The following is an 18,488-nucleotide window of genomic DNA, read 5'->3' as shown; positions in this document are numbered from 1 at the left end:
AGAGACTTGTTTGGGCTCATGAGAGGAGTAGAAAAACATCAAAAATTTCAGTCCTGCATGATTCTACCAAGAAATGTGTGTTCATTGAAACCGCTGGTTTTTGATAGTTTGGGCCCTATTGAATAATGAATGTTTTGAATTTTCTCCAAAAGTAAAGTAGGTGCAAACTCATCCTTTTAGAAACTTGTTTGGGCTGTTGAGAGGAGTAAAAATCCATCAAAAATTTAAATCCTGCATGATTCTACCAAGAAATGTGATTCTTCATTCAAAACGCTGGTTTTTGCTATTGGGCTCTATTGAATAATGAATATTTTGAATTTTCTCCAAAAGTAAAGTAGTTGCAAACTCATGCTTTTAGAGACTTGTTTGGGCTCATGAGAGGAGTAGAAAAACATCAAAAATTTCAGTCCTGCATGATTCTACCAAGAAATGTGTGTTCATTGAAACCGCTGGTTTTTGATAGTTTGGGCCCTATTGAATAATGAATGTTTTGAATTTTCTCCAAAAGTAAAGTAGTTGCAAACTCATCCTTTTAGAAACTTGTTTGGGCTGTTGAGAGGAGTAAAAAACCATCAAAAATTTCAATCCTGCATGATTTTACCAAGAAATGTGATTCTTCATTCAAAACCTGATTTTTGCTATTGGGCTCTATTGAATAATGAATGTTTTGAATTTTCTACAAAAGTAAAGTAGTTGCAAACTCATGCTTTTAGAGACTTGTTTGGGCTCATGAGAGGAGTAGAAAAACATCAAAAATTTCAGTCCTGCATGATTCTACCAAGAAATGTATGTTCATTCAAACCGCTGGTTTTTGATAGTTTGGGCCCTATTGAATAATGAATGTTTTGAATTTTCTCCAAAAGTAAAGTAGTTGCAAACTCATGCTTTTAGAGACTTGTTTGGGCTCATGAGAGGAGTAGAAAAACATCAAAAATTTCAGTCCTGCATGATTCTACCAAGAAATGTATGTTCATTCAAACCGCTGGTTTTTGATAGTTTGGGCACTATTGAATAATGAATGTTTTGAATTTTCTCCAAAAGTAAAGTAGTTGCAAACTCATCCTTTTAGAAACTTGTTTGGGCTGTTGAGAGGAGGCAAAAACCATCAAAAATTTCAATCCTGCATGATTTTACCAAGAAATGTGATTCTTCATTCAAAACCTGATTTTTGCTATTGGGCTCTATTGAATAGTGAATGTTTTGAATTTTCTCCAAAAGAAAAGTAGTTGCAAACTCATGCTTTTAGAGACTTGTTTGGGCTCATGAGAGGAGTAGAAAAACATCAAAAATTTCAGTCCTGCATGATTCTACCAAGAAATGTGTGTTCATTCAAACCTCTGGTTTTTGATAGCCTTTGGTTTTGATGGTTTTTGGGCCCTATTGAATAATGAATGTTTTGAATTTTCTCCAAAAGTAAAGTAGTTGCAAACTCATCCTTTTAGAAACTTGTTTGGGCTTTTGAGAGGAGTAAAAAACCATCAAAAATTTCAATCCTGCATGATTCTACCAAGAAATGTGATTCTTCATTCAAAACGCTGGTTTTTGCTATTGGGCTCTATTGAATAATGAATGTTTTGAATTTTCTCCAAAAGTAAAGTAGTTGCAAACTCATCCTTTTAGAGACTTGTTTGGGCTCATGAGAGGAGTAGAAAAACATCAAAAATTTCAGTCCTGCACGATTCTACCAAGAAATGTGTGTTCATTCAAACCGCTGGTTTTTGATATTTTGGGCCCTATTGAATAATGAATGTTTTGAATTTTCTCCAAAAGTAAAGTAGTTGCAAACTCATCCTTTTAGAAACTTGTTTGGGCTGTTGAGAGGAGTAAAAAACCATCAAAAATTTCAATCCTGCATGATTCTACCAAGAAATGTGATTCTTCATTGAAAACCTGATTTTTGCTATTGGGCTCTATAGAATAATGAATGTTTTGAATTTTCTCCAAAAGTAAAGTAGTTGCAAACTCATGCTTTTAGAGACTTGTTTGGGCTCATGAGAGGAGTAGAAAAACATCAAAAATTTCAGTCCTGCATGATTCTACCAAGAAATGTGTGTTCATTCAAACCGCTGGTTTTTGATAGTTTGGGCCCTAGTGAATAATGAATGTTTTGAATTTTCTCCAAAAGTAAAGTAGTTGCAAACTCATCCTTTTAGAAACTTGTTTGGGCTGTTGAGAGGAGTAAAAAACCATCAAAAATTTCAATCCTGCATGATTTTACCAAGAAATGTGATTCTTCATTCAAAACCTGATTTTTGCTATTGGGCTCTATTGAATAGTGAATGTTTTGAATTTTCTCCAAAAGTAAAGTAGTTGCAAACTCATCCTTTTAGAATCTTGTTTGGGCTGTTGAGAGGAGTAAAAAACCATCAAAAATTTCAATCCTGCATGATTTTACCAAGAAATTTAATTCTTCATTCAAAACCTGATTTTTGCTATTGGGCTCTATTGAATAATGAATGTTTTGAATTTTCTCCAAAAGTAAAGTAGTTGCAAACTCATCCTTTTAGAAACTTGTTTGGGCTGTTGAGAGGAGTAAAAAACCATCAAAAATTTCAATCCTGCATGATTCTACCAAGAAATGTGATTCTTCATTCAAAACGCTGGTTTTTGCTATTGGGCTCTATTGAATAATGAATGTTTTGAATTTTCTCCAAAAGTAAAGTAGTTGCAAACTCATGCTTTTATAGACTTGTTTGGGCTCATGAGAGGAGTAGAAAAACATCAAAAATTTCAGTCCTGCATGATTCTACCAAGAAATGTGTGTTCATTCAAACCGCTGGTTTTTGATAGTTTGGGCCCTATTGAATAATGAATGTTTTGAATTTTCTCCAAAAGTAAAGTAGTTGCAAACTCATCCTTTTAGAAACTTGTTTGGGCTGTTGAGAGGAGTAAAAAACCATCAAAAATTTCAATCCTGCATGATTCTACCAAGAAATGTGATTCTTCATTCAAAATGCTGGTTTTTGCTATTGGGCTCTATAGAATAATGAATGTTTTGAATTTTCTCCAAAAGTAAAGTAGTTGCAAACTCATGCTTTTAGAGACTTGTTTGGGCTCATGAGAGGAGTAGAAAAACATCAAAAATTTCAGTCCTGCATGATTCTACCAAGAAATGTGTGTTCATTGAAACCGCTGGTTTTTGATAGTTTGGGCCCTATTGAATAATGAATGTTTTGAATTTTCTCCAAAAGTAAAGTAGTTGCAAACTCATCCTTTTAGAAACTTGTTTGGGCTGTTGAGAGGAGTAAAAAACCATCAAAAATTTCAATCCTGCATGATTTTACCAAGAAATGTGATTCTTCATTCAAAACGCTGGTTTTTGCTATTGGGCTCTATTGAATAATGAATGTTTTGAATTTTCTCCAAAAGTAAAGTAGTTGCAAACTCATGCTTTTAGAGACTTGTTTGGGCTAATGAGAGGAGTAGAAAAACATCAAAAATTTCAGTCCTGCATGATTCTACCAAGAAATGTGTGTTCATTGAAACCGCTGGTTTTTGATAGTTTGGGCCCTATTGAATAATGAATGTTTTGAATTTTCTCCAAAAGTAAAGTAGTTGCAAACTCATCCTTTTAGAAACTTGTTTGGGCTGTTGAGAGGAGTAAAAAACCATCAAAAATTTCAATCCTGCATGATTTTACCAAGAAATGTGATTCTTCATTCAAAACCTGATTTTTGCTATTGGGCTCTATTGAATAGTGAATGTTTTGAATTTTCTACAAAAGTAAAGTAGTTGCAAACTCATGCTTTTAGAGACTTGTTTGGGCTCATGAGAGGAGTAGAAAAACATCAAAAATTTCAGTCCTGCATGATTCTACCAAGAAATGTGTGTTCATTCAAACCGCTGGTTTTTGATAGATTGGGCCCTATTGAATAATTAATGTTTTGAATTTTCTCCAAAAGTAAAGTAGTTGCAAACTCATCCTTTTAGAAACTTGTTTGGGCTGTTGAGAGGAGTAAAAAACCATCAAAAATTTCAATCCTGCATGATTCTACCAAGAAATGTGATTCTTCATTCAAAAGGCTGGTTTTTGCTATTGGGCTCTATTGAATAATGAATGTTTTGAATTTTCTCCAAAAGTAAAGTAGTTGCAAACTCATGCTTTTAGAGACTTGTTTGGGCTCATGAGAGGAGTAGAAAAACATCAAAAATTTCAGTCCTGCATGATTCTACCAAGAAATGTGTGTTCATTGAAACCGCTGGTTTTTGATAGTTTGGGCCCTATTGAATAATGAATGTTTTGAATTTTCTCCAAAAGTAAAGTAGTTGCAAACTCATCCTTTTAGAATCTTGTTTGGGCTGTTGAGAGGAGTAAAAAACCATCAAAAATTTCAATCCTGCATGATTTTACCAAGAAATGTGATTCTTCATTCAAAACCTGATTTTTGCTATTGGGCTCTATTGAATGGTGAATGTTTTGAATTTTCTCCAAAAGTAAAGTAGTTGCAAACTCATGCTTTTAGAGACTTGTTTGGGCTCATGAGAGGAGTAGAAAAACATCAAAAATTTCAGTCCTGCATGATTCTACCAAGAAATGTGTGTTCATTGAAACCGCTGGTTTTTGATAGTTTGGGCCCTATTGAATAATGAATGTTTTGAATTTTCTCCAAAAGTAAAGTAGTTGCAAACTCATCCTTTTAGAAACTTGTTTGGGCTGTTGAGAGGAGTAAAAAACCATCAAAAATTTCAATCCTGCATGATTCTACCAAGAAATGTGATTCTTCATTCAAAACGCTGGTTTTTGCTATTGGGCTCTATTGAATAATGAATGTTTTGAATTTTCTCCAAAAGTAAAGTAGTTGCAAACTCATGCTTTTAGAGACTTGTTTGGTCTCATGAGAGGAGTAGAAAAACATCAAAAATTTCAGTCCTGCATGATTCTACCAAGAAATGTGTGTTCATTGAAACCGCTGGTGTTTGATTGTTTGGGCCCTATTGAATAATGAATGTTTTGAATTTTCTCCAAAAGTAAAGTAGTTGCAAACTCATCCTTTTAGAATCTTGTTTGGGCTGTTGAGAGGAGTAAAAAACCATCAAAAATTTCAATCCTGCATGATTTTACCAAGAAATGTGATTCTTCATTCAAAACCTGATTTTTGCTATTGGGCTCTATTGAATGGTGAATGTTTTGAATTTTCTCCAAAAGTAAAGTAGTTGCAAACTCATGCTTTTAGAGACTTGTTTGGGCTCATGAGAGGAGTAGAAAAACATCAAAAATTTCAGTCCTGCATGATTCTACCAAGAAATGTGTGTTCATTGAAACCGCTGGTTTTTGATAGTTTGGGCCCTATTGAATAATGAATGTTTTGAATTTTCTCCAAAAGTAAAGTAGTTGCAAACTCATCCTTTTAGAAACTTGTTTGGGCTGTTGAGAGGAGTAAAAAACCATCAAAAATTTCAATCCTGCATGATTTTACCAAGAAATGTGATTCTTCATTCAAAACGCTGGTTTTTGCTATTGGGCTCTATTGAATAATGAATGTTTTGAATTTTCTCCAAAAGTAAAGTAGTTGCAAACTCATGCTTTTAGAGACTTGTTTGGGCTCATGAGAGGAGTAGAAAAACATCAAAAATTTCAGTCCTGCATGATTCTACCATGAAATGTGTGTTCATTCAAACCGCTGGTTTTTGATAGTTTGGGCCCTATTGAATAATGAATGTTTTGAATTTTCTCCAAAAGTAAAGTAGTTGCAAACTCATCCTTTTAGAAACTTGTTTGGGCTGTTGAGAGGAGTAAAAATCCATCAAAAATTTCAATCCTGCATGATTCTACCAAGAAATGTGATTCTTCATTCAAAACGCTGGTTTTTGCTATTGGGCTCTATTGAATAATGAATGTTTTGAATTTTCTCCAAAAGTAAAGTAGTTGCAAACTCATGCTTTTAGAAACTTGTTTGGGCTGTTGAGAGGAGTAAAAAACCATCAAAAATTTCAATCCTGCATGATTCTACCAAGAAATGTGATTCTTCATTCAAAACGCTGGTTTTTGCTATTGGGCTCTATTGAATAATGAATGTTTTGAATTTTCTCCAAAAGTAAAGTAGTTGCAAACTCATGCTTTTATAGACTTGTTTGGGCTCATGAGAGGAGTAGAAAAACATCAAAAATTTCAGTCCTGCATGATTCTACCAAGAAATGTGTGTTCATTGAAACCGCTGGTTTTTGATAGTTTGGGCCCTATTGAATAATGAATGTTTTGAATTTTCTCCAAAAGTAAAGTAGTTGCAAACTCATCCTTTTAGAAACTTGTTTGGGCTGTTGAGAGGAGTAAAAAACCATCAAAAATTTCAATCCTGCATGATTCTACCAAGAAATGTGATTCTTCATTCAAAATGCTGGTTTTTGCTATTGGGCTCTATAGAATAATGAATGTTTTGAATTTTCTCCAAAAGTAAAGTAGTTGCAAACTCATGCTTTTAGAGACTTGTTTGGGCTCATGAGAGGAGTAGAAAAACATCAAAAATTTCAGTCCTGCATGATTCTACCAAGAAATGTGTGTTCATTGAAACCGCTGTTTTTTGATAGTTTGGGCCCTATTGAATAATGAATGTTTTGAATTTTCTCCAAAAGTAAAGTAGTTGCAAACTCATCCTTTTGGAAACTTGTTTGGGCTGTTGAGAGGAGTAAAAAACCATCAAAAATTTCAATCCTGCATGATTTTACCAAGAAATGTGATTCTTCATTCAAAACGCTGATTTTTGCTATTGGGCTCTATTGAATAATGAATGTTTTGAATTTTCTCCAAAAGTAAAGTAGTTGCAAACTCATGCTTTTAGAGACTTGTTTGGGCTCATGAGAGGAGTAGAAAAACATCAAAAATTTCAGTCCTGCATGATTCTACCAAGAAATGTGTGTTCATTCAAACCGCTGGTTTTTGATAGTATGGGCCCTATTGAATAATGAATGTTTTGAATTTTCTCCAAAAGTAAAGTAGTTGCAAACTCATCCTTTTAGAAACTTGTTTGGGCTGTTGAGAGGAGTAAAAAACCATCAAAAATTTCAATCCTGCATGATTCTACCAAGAAATGTGATTCTTCATTCAAAAGGCTGGTTTTTGCTATTGGGCTCTATTGAATAATGAATGTTTTGAATTTTCTCCAAAAGTAAAGTAGTTGCAAACTCATGCTTTTAGAGACTTGTTTGGGCTCATGAGAGGAGTAGAAAAACATCAAAAATTTCAGTCCTGCATGATTCTACCAAGAAATGTGTGTTCATTGAAACCGCTGGTGTTTGATTGTTTGGGCCCTAATGAATAATGAATGTTTTGAATTTTCTCCAAAAGTAAAGTAGTTGCAAACTCATCCTTTTAGAATCTTGTTTGGGCTGTTGAGAGGAGTAAAAAACCATCAAAAATTTCAATCCTGCATGATTTTACCAAGAAATGTGATTCTTCATTCAAAACCTGATTTTTGCTATTGGGCTCTATTGAATGGTGAATGTTTTGAATTTTCTCCAAAAGTAAAGTAGTTGCAAACTCATGCTTTTAGAGACTTGTTTGGGCTCATGAGAGGAGTAGAAAAACATCAAAAATTTCAGTCCTGCATGATTCTACCAAGAAATGTGTGTTCATTGAAACCGCTGGTTTTTGATAGTTTGGGCCCTATTGAATAATGAATGTTTTGAATTTTCTCCAAAAGTAAAGTAGTTGCAAACTCATCCTTTTAGAAACTTGTTTGGGCTGTTGAGAGGAGTAAAAAACCATCAAAAATTTCAATCCTGCATGATTCTACCAAGAAATGTGATTCTTCATTCAAAACGCTGGTTTTTGCTATTGGGCTCTATTGAATAATGAATGTTTTGAATTTTCTCCAAAAGTAAAGTAGTTGCAAACTCATGCTTTTAGAGACTTGTTTGGGCTCATGAGAGGAGTAGAAAAACATCAAAAATTTCAGTCCTGCATGATTCTACCAAGAAATGTGTGTTCATTGAAACCGCTGTTTTTTGATAGTTTGGGCCCTATTGAATAATGAATGTTTTGAATTTTCTCCAAAAGTAAAGTAGTTGCAAACTCATCCTTTTGGAAACTTGTTTGGGCTGTTGAGAGGAGTAAAAAACCATCAAAAATTTCAATCCTGCATGATTTTACCAAGAAATGTGATTCTTCATTCAAAACGCTGGTTTTTGCTATTGGGCTCTATTGAATAATGAATGTTTTGAATTTTCTCCAAAAGTAAAGTAGTTGCAAACTCATGCTTTTAGAGACTTGTTTGGGCTAATGAGAGGAGTAGAAAAACATCAAAAATTTCAGTCCTGCATGATTCTACCAAGAAATGTGTGTTCATTGAAACCGCTGGTTTTTGATAGTTTGGGCCCTATTGAATAATGAATGTTTTGAATTTTCTCCAAAAGTAAAGTAGTTGCAAACTCATCCTTTTAGAAACTTGTTTGGGCTGTTGAGAGGAGTAAAAAACCATCAAAAATTTCAATCCTGCATGATTTTACCAAGAAATGTGATTCTTCATTCAAAACCTGATTTTTGCTATTGGGCTCTATTGAATAGTGAATGTTTTGAATTTTCTCCAAAAGTAAAGTAGTTGCAAACTCATGCTTTTAGAGACTTGTTTGGGCTCATGAGAGGAGTAGAAAAACATCAAAAATTTCAGTCCTGCATGATTCTACCAAGAAATGTGTGTTCATTCAAACCGCTGGTTTTTGATAGATTGGGCCCTATTGAATAATTAATGTTTTGAATTTTCTCCAAAAGTAAAGTAGTTGCAAACTCATCCTTTTAGAAACTTGTTTGGGCTGTTGAGAGGAGTAAAAAACCATCAAAAATTTCAATCCTGCATGATTCTACCAAGAAATGTGATTCTTCATTCAAAAGGCTGGTTTTTGCTATTGGGCTCTATTGAATAATGAATGTTTTGAATTTTCTCCAAAAGTAAAGTAGTTGCAAACTCATGCTTTTAGAGACTTGTTTGGGCTCATGAGAGGAGTAGAAAAACATCAAAAATTTCAGTCCTGCATGATTCTACCAAGAAATGTGTGTTCATTGAAACCGCTGGTTTTTGATAGTTTGGGCCCTATTGAATAATGAATGTTTTGAATTTTCTCCAAAAGTAAAGTAGTTGCAAACTCATCCTTTTAGAATCTTGTTTGGGCTGTTGAGAGGAGTAAAAAACCATCAAAAATTTCAATCCTGCATGATTTTACCAAGAAATGTGATTCTTCATTCAAAACCTGATTTTTGCTATTGGGCTCTATTGAATGGTGAATGTTTTGAATTTTCTCCAAAAGTAAAGTAGTTGCAAACTCATGCTTTTAGAGACTTGTTTGGGCTCATGAGAGGAGTAGAAAAACATCAAAAATTTCAGTCCTGCATGATTCTACCAAGAAATGTGTGTTCATTGAAACCGCTGGTTTTTGATAGTTTGGGCCCTATTGAATAATGAATGTTTTGAATTTTCTCCAAAAGTAAAGTAGTTGCAAACTCATCCTTTTAGAAACTTGTTTGGGCTGTTGAGAGGAGTAAAAAACCATCAAAAATTTCAATCCTGCATGATTTTACCAAGAAATGTGATTCTTCATTCAAAACGCTGGTTTTTGCTATTGGGCTCTATTGAATAATGAATGTTTTGAATTTTCTCCAAAAGTAAAGTAGTTGCAAACTCATGCTTTTAGAGACTTGTTTGGGCTCATGAGAGGAGTAGAAAAACATCAAAAATTTCAGTCCTGCATGATTCTACCAAGAAATGTGTGTTCATTGAAACCGCTGGTGTTTGATTGTTTGGGCCCTAATGAATAATGAATGTTTTGAATTTTCTCCAAAAGTAAAGTAGTTGCAAACTCATCCTTTTAGAATCTTGTTTGGGCTGTTGAGAGGAGTAAAAAACCATCAAAAATTTCAATCCTGCATGATTTTACCAAGAAATGTGATTCTTCATTCAAAACCTGATTTTTGCTATTGGGCTCTATTGAATGGTGAATGTTTTGAATTTTCTCCAAAAGTAAAGTAGTTGCAAACTCATGCTTTTAGAGACTTGTTTGGGCTCATGAGAGGAGTAGAAAAACATCAAAAATTTCAGTCCTGCATGATTCTACCAAGAAATGTGTGTTCATTGAAACCGCTGGTTTTTGATAGTTTGGGCCCTATTGAATAATGAATGTTTTGAATTTTCTCCAAAAGTAAAGTAGTTGCAAACTCATCCTTTTAGAAACTTGTTTGGGCTGTTGAGAGGAGTAAAAAACCATCAAAAATTTCAATCCTGCATGATTCTACCAAGAAATGTGATTCTTCATTCAAAACGCTGGTTTTTGCTATTGGGCTCTATTGAATAATGAATGTTTTGAATTTTCTCCAAAAGTAAAGTAGTTGCAAACTCATGCTTTTAGAGACTTGTTTGGGCTCATGAGAGGAGTAGAAAAACATCAAAAATTTCAGTCCTGCATGATTCTACCAAGAAATGTGTGTTCATTGAAACCGCTGTTTTTTGATAGTTTGGGCCCTATTGAATAATGAATGTTTTGAATTTTCTCCAAAAGTAAAGTAGTTGCAAACTCATCCTTTTGGAAACTTGTTTGGGCTGTTGAGAGGAGTAAAAAACCATCAAAAATTTCAATCCTGCATGATTTTACCAAGAAATGTGATTCTTCATTCAAAACGCTGGTTTTTGCTATTGGGCTCTATTGAATAATGAATGTTTTGAATTTTCTCCAAAAGTAAAGTAGTTGCAAACTCATGCTTTTAGAGACTTGTTTGGGCTAATGAGAGGAGTAGAAAAACATCAAAAATTTCAGTCCTGCATGATTCTACCAAGAAATGTGTGTTCATTGAAACCGCTGGTTTTTGATAGTTTGGGCCCTATTGAATAATGAATGTTTTGAATTTTCTCCAAAAGTAAAGTAGTTGCAAACTCATCCTTTTAGAAACTTGTTTGGGCTGTTGAGAGGAGTAAAAAACCATCAAAAATTTCAATCCTGCATGATTTTACCAAGAAATGTGATTCTTCATTCAAAACCTGATTTTTGCTATTGGGCTCTATTGAATAGTGAATGTTTTGAATTTTCTCCAAAAGTAAAGTAGTTGCAAACTCATGCTTTTAGAGACTTGTTTGGGCTCATGAGAGGAGTAGAAAAACATCAAAAATTTCAGTCCTGCATGATTCTACCAAGAAATGTGTGTTCATTCAAACCGCTGGTTTTTGATAGATTGGGCCCTATTGAATAATTAATGTTTTGAATTTTCTCCAAAAGTAAAGTAGTTGCAAACTCATCCTTTTAGAAACTTGTTTGGGCTGTTGAGAGGAGTAAAAAACCATCAAAAATTTCAATCCTGCATGATTCTACCAAGAAATGTGATTCTTCATTCAAAAGGCTGGTTTTTGCTATTGGGCTCTATTGAATAATGAATGTTTTGAATTTTCTCCAAAAGTAAAGTAGTTGCAAACTCATGCTTTTAGAGACTTGTTTGGGCTCATGAGAGGAGTAGAAAAACATCAAAAATTTCAGTCCTGCATGATTCTACCAAGAAATGTGTGTTCATTGAAACCGCTGGTTTTTGATAGTTTGGGCCCTATTGAATAATGAATGTTTTGAATTTTCTCCAAAAGTAAAGTAGTTGCAAACTCATCCTTTTAGAATCTTGTTTGGGCTGTTGAGAGGAGTAAAAAACCATCAAAAATTTCAATCCTGCATGATTTTACCAAGAAATGTGATTCTTCATTCAAAACCTGATTTTTGCTATTGGGCTCTATTGAATGGTGAATGTTTTGAATTTTCTCCAAAAGTAAAGTAGTTGCAAACTCATGCTTTTAGAGACTTGTTTGGGCTCATGAGAGGAGTAGAAAAACATCAAAAATTTCAGTCCTGCATGATTCTACCAAGAAATGTGTGTTCATTGAAACCGCTGGTTTTTGATAGTTTGGGCCCTATTGAATAATGAATGTTTTGAATTTTCTCCAAAAGTAAAGTAGTTGCAAACTCATCCTTTTAGAAACTTGTTTGGGCTGTTGAGAGGAGTAAAAAACCATCAAAAATTTCAATCCTGCATGATTCTACCAAGAAATGTGATTCTTCATTCAAAACGCTGGTTTTTGCTATTGGGCTCTATTGAATAATGAATGTTTTGAATTTTCTCCAAAAGTAAAGTAGTTGCAAACTCATGCTTTTAGAGACTTGTTTGGTCTCATGAGAGGAGTAGAAAAACATCAAAAATTTCAGTCCTGCATGATTCTACCAAGAAATGTGTGTTCATTGAAACCGCTGGTGTTTGATTGTTTGGGCCCTATTGAATAATGAATGTTTTGAATTTTCTCCAAAAGTAAAGTAGTTGCAAACTCATCCTTTTAGAATCTTGTTTGGGCTGTTGAGAGGAGTAAAAAACCATCAAAAATTTCAATCCTGCATGATTTTACCAAGAAATGTGATTCTTCATTCAAAACCTGATTTTTGCTATTGGGCTCTATTGAATGGTGAATGTTTTGAATTTTCTCCAAAAGTAAAGTAGTTGCAAACTCATGCTTTTAGAGACTTGTTTGGGCTCATGAGAGGAGTAGAAAAACATCAAAAATTTCAGTCCTGCATGATTCTACCAAGAAATGTGTGTTCATTGAAACCGCTGGTTTTTGATAGTTTGGGCCCTATTGAATAATGAATGTTTTGAATTTTCTCCAAAAGTAAAGTAGTTGCAAACTCATCCTTTTAGAAACTTGTTTGGGCTGTTGAGAGGAGTAAAAAACCATCAAAAATTTCAATCCTGCATGATTTTACCAAGAAATGTGATTCTTCATTCAAAACGCTGGTTTTTGCTATTGGGCTCTATTGAATAATGAATGTTTTGAATTTTCTCCAAAAGTAAAGTAGTTGCAAACTCATGCTTTTAGAGACTTGTTTGGGCTCATGAGAGGAGTAGAAAAACATCAAAAATTTCAGTCCTGCATGATTCTACCAAGAAATGTGTGTTCATTCAAACCGCTGGTTTTTGATAGTTTGGGCCCTATTGAATAATGAATGTTTTGAATTTTCTCCAAAAGTAAAGTAGTTGCAAACTCATCCTTTTAGAAACTTGTTTGGGCTGTTGAGAGGAGTAAAAATCCATCAAAAATTTCAATCCTGCATGATTCTACCAAGAAATGTGATTCTTCATTCAAAACGCTGGTTTTTGCTATTGGGCTCTATTGAATAATGAATGTTTTGAATTTTCTCCAAAAGTAAAGTAGTTGCAAACTCATGCTTTTAGAAACTTGTTTGGGCTGTTGAGAGGAGTAAAAAACCATCAAAAATTTCAATCCTGCATGATTCTACCAAGAAATGTGATTCTTCATTCAAAACGCTGGTTTTTGCTATTGGGCTCTATTGAATAATGAATGTTTTGAATTTTCTCCAAAAGTAAAGTAGTTGCAAACTCATGCTTTTATAGACTTGTTTGGGCTCATGAGAGGAGTAGAAAAACATCAAAAATTTCAGTCCTGCATGATTCTACCAAGAAATGTGTGTTCATTGAAACCGCTGGTTTTTGATAGTTTGGGCCCTATTGAATAATGAATGTTTTGAATTTTCTCCAAAAGTAAAGTAGTTGCAAACTCATCCTTTTAGAAACTTGTTTGGGCTGTTGAGAGGAGTAAAAAACCATCAAAAATTTCAATCCTGCATGATTCTACCAAGAAATGTGATTCTTCATTCAAAATGCTGGTTTTTGCTATTGGGCTCTATAGAATAATGAATGTTTTGAATTTTCTCCAAAAGTAAAGTAGTTGCAAACTCATGCTTTTAGAGACTTGTTTGGGCTCATGAGAGGAGTAGAAAAACATCAAAAATTTCAGTCCTGCATGATTCTACCAAGAAATGTGTGTTCATTGAAACCGCTGTTTTTTGATAGTTTGGGCCCTATTGAATAATGAATGTTTTGAATTTTCTCCAAAAGTAAAGTAGTTGCAAACTCATCCTTTTGGAAACTTGTTTGGGCTGTTGAGAGGAGTAAAAAACCATCAAAAATTTCAATCCTGCATGATTTTACCAAGAAATGTGATTCTTCATTCAAAACGCTGGTTTTTGCTATTGGGCTCTATTGAATAATGAATGTTTTGAATTTTCTCCAAAAGTAAAGTAGTTGCAAACTCATGCTTTTAGAGACTTGTTTGGGCTCATGAGAGGAGTAGAAAAACATCAAAAATTTCAGTCCTGCATGATTCTACCAAGAAATGTGTGTTCATTCAAACCGCTGGTTTTTGATAGTATGGGCCCTATTGAATAATGAATGTTTTGAATTTTCTCCAAAAGTAAAGTAGTTGCAAACTCATCCTTTTAGAAACTTGTTTGGGCTGTTGAGAGGAGTAAAAAACCATCAAAAATTTCAATCCTGCATGATTCTACCAAGAAATGTGATTCTTCATTCAAAAGGCTGGTTTTTGCTATTGGGCTCTATTGAATAATGAATGTTTTGAATTTTCTCCAAAAGTAAAGTAGTTGCAAACTCATGCTTTTAGAGACTTGTTTGGGCTCATGAGAGGAGTAGAAAAACATCAAAAATTTCAGTCCTGCATGATTCTACCAAGAAATGTGTGTTCATTGAAACCGCTGGTTTTTGATAGTTTGGGCCCTATTGAATAATGAATGTTTTGAATTTTCTCCAAAAGTAAAGTAGTTGCAAACTCATCCTTTTAGAAACTTGTTTGGGCTGTTGAGAGGAGTAAAAAACCATCAAAAATTTCAATCCTGCATGATTCTACCAAGAAATGTGATTCTTCATTCAAAACGCTGGTTTTTGCTATTGGGCTCTATTGAATAATGAATGTTTTGAATTTTCTCCAAAAGTAAAGTAGTTGCAAACTCATGCTTTTAGAGACTTGTTTGGGCTCATGAGAGGAGTAGAAAAACATCAAAAATTTCAGTCCTGCATGATTCTACCAAGAAATGTGTGTTCATTGAAACCGCTGGTGTTTGATTGTTTGGGCCCTAATGAATAATGAATGTTTTGAATTTTCTCCAAAAGTAAAGTAGTTGCAAACTCATCCTTTTAGAATCTTGTTTGGGCTGTTGAGAGGAGTAAAAAACCATCAAAAATTTCAATCCTGCATGATTTTACCAAGAAATGTGATTCTTCATTCAAAACCTGATTTTTGCTATTGGGCTCTATTGAATGGTGAATGTTTTGAATTTTCTCCAAAAGTAAAGTAGTTGCAAACTCATGCTTTTAGAGACTTGTTTGGGCTCATGAGAGGAGTAGAAAAACATCAAAAATTTCAGTCCTGCATGATTCTACCAAGAAATGTGTGTTCATTGAAACCGCTGGTTTTTGATAGTTTGGGCCCTATTGAATAATGAATGTTTTGAATTTTCTCCAAAAGTAAAGTAGTTGCAAACTCATCCTTTTAGAAACTTGTTTGGGCTGTTGAGAGGAGTAAAAAACCATCAAAAATTTCAATCCTGCATGATTTTACCAAGAAATGTGATTCTTCATTCAAAACGCTGGTTTTTGCTATTGGGCTCTATTGAATAATGAATGTTTTGAATTTTCTCCAAAAGTAAAGTAGTTGCAAACTCATGCTTTTAGAGACTTGTTTGGGCTCATGAGAGGAGTAGAAAAACATCAAAAATTTCAGTCCTGCATGATTCTACCAAGAAATGTGTGTTCATTCAAACCGCTGGTTTTTGATAGTTTGGGCCCTATTGAATAATGAATGTTTTGAATTTTCTCCAAAAGTAAAGTAGTTGCAAACTCATCCTTTTAGAAACTTGTTTGGGCTGTTGAGAGGAGTAAAAAACCATCAAAAATTTCAATCCTGCATGATTTTACCAAGAAATGTGATTCTTCATTCAAAACGCTGGTTTTTGCTATTGGGCTCTATTGAATAATGAATGTTTTGAATTTTCTCCAAAAGTAAAGTAGTTGCAAACTCATGCTTTTAGAGACTTGTTTGGGCTAATGAGAGGAGTAGAAAAACATCAAAAATTTCAGTCCTGCATGATTCTACCAAGAAATGTGTGTTCATTGAAACCGCTGGTTTTTGATAGTTTGGGCCCTATTGAATAATGAATGTTTTGAATTTTCTCCAAAAGTAAAGTAGTTGCAAACTCATCCTTTTAGAAACTTGTTTGGGCTGTTGAGAGGAGTAAAAAACCATCAAAAATTTCAATCCTGCATGATTTTACCAAGAAATGTGATTCTTCATTCAAAACCTGATTTTTGCTATTGGGCTCTATTGAATAGTGAATGTTTTGCATTTTCTACAAAAGTAAAGTAGTTGCAAACTCATGCTTTTAGAGACTTGTTTGGGCTCATGAGAGGAGTAGAAAAACATCAAAAATTTCAGTCCTGCATGATTCTACCAAGAAATGTGTGTTCATTCAAACCGCTGGTTTTTGATAGATTGGGCCCTATTGAATAATTAATGTTTTGAATTTTCTCCAAAAGTAAAGTAGTTGCAAACTCATCCTTTTAGAAACTTGTTTGGGCTGTTGAGAGGAGTAAAAAACCATCAAAAATTTCAATCCTGCATGATTCTACCAAGAAATGTGATTCTTCATTCAAAAGGCTGGTTTTTGCTATTGGGCTCTATTGAATAATGAATGTTTTGAATTTTCTCCAAAAGTAAAGTAGTTGCAAACTCATGCTTTTAGAGACTTGTTTGGGCTCATGAGAGGAGTAGAAAAACATCAAAAATTTCAGTCCTGCATGATTCTACCAAGAAATGTGTGTTCATTGAAACCGCTGGTTTTTGATAGTTTGGGCCCTATTGAATAATGAATGTTTTGAATTTTCTCCAAAAGTAAAGTAGTTGCAAACTCATCCTTTTAGAATCTTGTTTGGGCTGTTGAGAGGAGTAAAAAACCATCAAAAATTTCAATCCTGCATGATTTTACCAAGAAATGTGATTCTTCATTCAAAACCTGATTTTTGCTATTGGGCTCTATTGAATGGTGAATGTTTTGAATTTTCTCCAAAAGTAAAGTAGTTGCAAACTCATGCTTTTAGAGACTTGTTTGGGCTCATGAGAGGAGTAGAAAAACATCAAAAATTTCAGTCCTGCATGATTCTACCAAGAAATGTGTGTTCATTGAAACCGCTGGTTTTTGATAGTTTGGGCCCTATTGAATAATGAATGTTTTGAATTTTCTCCAAAAGTAAAGTAGTTGCAAACTCATCCTTTTAGAAACTTGTTTGGGCTGTTGAGAGGAGTAAAAAACCATCAAAAATTTCAATCCTGCATGATTCTACCAAGAAATGTGATTCTTCATTCAAAACGCTGGTTTTTGCTATTGGGCTCTATTGAATAATGAATGTTTTGAATTTTCTCCAAAAGTAAAGTAGTTGCAAACTCATGCTTTTAGAGACTTGTTTGGTCTCATGAGAGGAGTAGAAAAACATCAAAAATTTCAGTCCTGCATGATTCTACCAAGAAATGTGTGTTCATTGAAACCGCTGGTGTTTGATTGTTTGGGCCCTATTGAATAATGAATGTTTTGAATTTTCTCCAAAAGTAAAGTAGTTGCAAACTCATCCTTTTAGAATCTTGTTTGGGCTGTTGAGAGGAGTAAAAAACCATCAAAAATTTCAATCCTGCATGATTTTACCAAGAAATGTGATTCTTCATTCAAAACCTGATTTTTGCTATTGGGCTCTATTGAATGGTGAATGTTTTGAATTTTCTCCAAAAGTAAAGTAGTTGCAAACTCATGCTTTTAGAGACTTGTTTGGGCTCATGAGAGGAGTAGAAAAACATCAAAAATTTCAGTCCTGCATGATTCTACCAAGAAATGTGTGTTCATTGAAACCGCTGGTTTTTGATAGTTTGGGCCCTATTGAATAATGAATGTTTTGAATTTTCTCCAAAAGTAAAGTAGTTGCAAACTCATCCTTTTAGAAACTTGTTTGGGCTGTTGAGAGGAGTAAAAAACCATCAAAAATTTCAATCCTGCATGATTTTACCAAGAAATGTGATTCTTCATTCAAAACGCTGGTTTTTGCTATTGGGCTCTATTGAATAATGAATGTTTTGAATTTTCTCCAAAAGTAAAGTAGTTGCAAACTCATGCTTTTAGAGACTTGTTTGGGCTCATGAGAGGAGTAGAAAAACATCAAAAATTTCAGTCCTGCATGATTCTACCATGAAATGTGTGTTCATTCAAACCGCTGGTTTTTGATAGTTTGGGCCCTATTGAATAATGAATGTTTTGAATTTTCTCCAAAAGTAAAGTAGTTGCAAACTCATCCTTTTAGAAACTTGTTTGGGCTGTTGAGAGGAGTAAAAATCCATCAAAAATTTCAATCCTGCATGATTCTACCAAGAAATGTGATTCTTCATTCAAAACGCTGGTTTTTGCTATTGGGCTCTATTGAATAATGAATGTTTTGAATTTTCTCCAAAAGTAAAGTAGTTGCAAACTCATGCTTTTAGAAACTTGTTTGGGCTGTTGAGAGGAGTAAAAAACCATCAAAAATTTCAATCCTGCATGATTCTACCAAGAAATGTGATTCTTCATTCAAAACGCTGGTTTTTGCTATTGGGCTCTATTGAATAATGAATGTTTTGAATTTTCTCCAAAAGTAA

The sequence above is a fragment of the Dendrobates tinctorius genome, unplaced genomic scaffold (genome assembly GCF_039654945.1).
Source record: "Dendrobates tinctorius isolate UK_male_01 unplaced genomic scaffold, ASM3965494v1 ptg000109l, whole genome shotgun sequence".
NCBI classification, from domain to species: Eukaryota; Metazoa; Chordata; class Amphibia; order Anura; family Dendrobatidae; genus Dendrobates; species Dendrobates tinctorius.
The sequence above is the reverse complement of the archived record's forward strand: the minus strand, read 5'-3'. Positions refer to the sequence as shown.